At 37.5% G+C, this 2,477-nt stretch overlaps 1 pseudogene; it reads right to left on the bottom strand.

Annotated features, from left to right (window-relative positions):
• Positions 1–267: 267 nt before the first annotated feature.
• Positions 268–1,472, bottom strand: LOC112806200 (heterogeneous nuclear ribonucleoprotein A1-like; annotated as a pseudogene).
• Positions 1,473–2,477: the final 1,005 nt, after the last annotated feature.

Here is a 2,477-nt window from a genome sequence, read left to right as displayed (position 1 = left end):
TGGTAAATATCCTAAGGAATAAGACGAGTAGCTCAAAGAAATATGTACACTCCTGTGTTCACTGGATCATTAGTCATGGTAGCCCAGATAAGGAGACAACCTAAGTCAAATGAATAGGTAAAGAAAATGTTGTATATGTAGACCATTGAATACTACTTAGTCTTTTTTTTTTTTAAGACACATTTATTCAGCATCATGATCAGACTATTACATTTAGCAATCAACAGCATGGGTGCAAAAAAAAATATCTACATTAAAACCCTTTGTTGGAATGCTTTACACTTTCCACAGAACAGAAACTAAAATAACTTGTTACACAATTAGTCACAAATACAGTCCTCGAGTTTTTTGCCCATACACATGAGTATTGTCTAAAACATGTCTTCTTTGTAGCAGCTAGGCCCTGCCACCACTGTGCTTGGCCGAGTTCACAAATCTGTTGTAACCTGTAGCTTCCCTGTCACTTCTCTGGCTCTCCTCTCCTGCTAAGCTTTGTTTCCTGGCAGTAATTAAAACCTTCTGCCACTGCCGTAGCTACTGCTGCTGCTGGAACCACCATAGCCACCTTGGTTTTGTGGTTTGGCAAAGTATTGGCCTCCACCACCATAGGGGCCAGAGCTTCTGCCTCCAAAATTTCCCCCTTTCATGGGTCCAAAATTTAAGGATTGATTGTTGTAATTGCTAAAATAATTATAGCTTCTGCCACCTCCAAAGTTGCTTCCATCATTACCAAATCCATTATAGCCATCCCCACTGCCACCATATCCACCACCACCCCGACTGCCACCGAAGCCACCTCAACCACTGAAGTTCCCTCCACGACCAAAGTTGTCATTCCCACCAAAACCACCTCCATGACCACCACCAAATTTCCAGAACCACTTCGACCTCTTTGGCTGGATGAAGCCCTAGCCATCTCTTGCTTAGATAGGGCTTTCCTTACTTCACAGTTGTGGCCATTCACAGTATGGTATTTTTGAATGACCAGTCTTGTCTACAGAGTCATGGTCATCAAATGTTACAAAAGCAAAACCTCTCTTTTTGCCACTGCCTCAGTCAGTCATGATTTCGATCACTTCAGTTCTCCCAAACTGTTCAAAATAATCTCTTAGATGATGTTCTTGAGTGTCTTCTTTAATGCCACCAACAAAAATCTTTTTCACAGTTAAGTGGGCACCAGGTCTTTGAGAATCTTCTCTTGAGACAGCCCTCTTTGGTTCTACAACTCTTCCATCCACCTTGTGTGGCCTTGCATTCATGGCTGCATCCACCTCCTCCACAGTGGCATACGTGACAAACCCAAAGTCTCTGGAGCACTTAGTGTTCGGATCTCTCATTACCACATGGTATGTAGGTGTTCCCCATTGCTCAAAATGTCTCCTCAGACTCTCATCATTTGTTTCAAAGCTCAAACCTCCAATGAAAAGCTTCCACAGCTGCTCAGGTTCTTTGGGAAACTCTGACTTAGACATGAAGGTGGGGGGAGGGGAGACTTTAACAATGCTTACTCCACGGCATCCACGGGCAGAAAGAAAAGAAATATTACTTAGTCTTAAAGAGAAGGAAAACTTTCCAAGAGGTATGCTAAGTGAAGTAAGCCAGACAGAAAGACTAGGGAGTGGGGGAAAGAGGAGAAATATTCATAATGGGTACAATCTTTCAGTTATGATGAACAAGTGCTGGTGATTTAATGTACAGCATGACAATTATAGTTAATAATACTATATTGTATTCTTAAAATTTACTAAAGTAAATCTTAAATTTTCTCACCACAAAAACCAAAAGGTAACTATTTGAGGTGATGGATGTGTTAAATAACTTGACTGTGTAATCATTTCATATATATAAAATCATAACGTGTACACCTTTAAAAATCACATTGTACAAGCTAAATATAGAGTTTTTATTTGTCAATCATATTTCCATAAAGCTAGGAGATCCCCAGTTAATTTATAATACTATATCCTCTAAATGACCTTAAAATGAATATGAAACAAAGGGTTATTTTCTAGGTAAAGGAAACTCACTAGCAGAAAAATTGCATTAGGTAATATTTAAGTTTATTTCTTTAGACATGAATAAAAACATTACAGATGAAATTTTAAAGATGCAAGACAGAATGAATACCGACAGAAATAGCAAATATTTGGAAACATTTAAATGAATATTGACTTTCCAAAACAATAACTCTATATGTGTAAGTTTATAAGAAGTAAATTAAACCAACAATATTATATAAGTCAGAAAGTAGAAAAAGGGACTAAAATTTTTTATCCTTTATGAATAGAAAGCAGTAAGACTGCTAGTTTATACTAAAATTTGATAAGTTGCAGGGGCATCTGTAAGACAATGGCAAAAGTAACTAAAATTATGTATGAAAACAAAGCAAAGCAAATGAGACTTACCCAGTCATGATTAAAAAATTCTAAAGAAGAAAATCTTTGTTGTGAAATACATGTATCTTGGGTTGAAGTAAA

Source organism: Callorhinus ursinus, unplaced genomic scaffold, assembly GCF_003265705.2.
Source record: "Callorhinus ursinus isolate GAN/ISIS: 27379988/994484 unplaced genomic scaffold, GSC_fseal_2.0 scaffold35, whole genome shotgun sequence".
NCBI classification, from domain to species: domain Eukaryota; kingdom Metazoa; phylum Chordata; class Mammalia; order Carnivora; family Otariidae; genus Callorhinus; species Callorhinus ursinus.
Note: the sequence above shows the minus strand (reverse complement) of the source record. Positions and strands in the feature narration are given on the sequence as shown.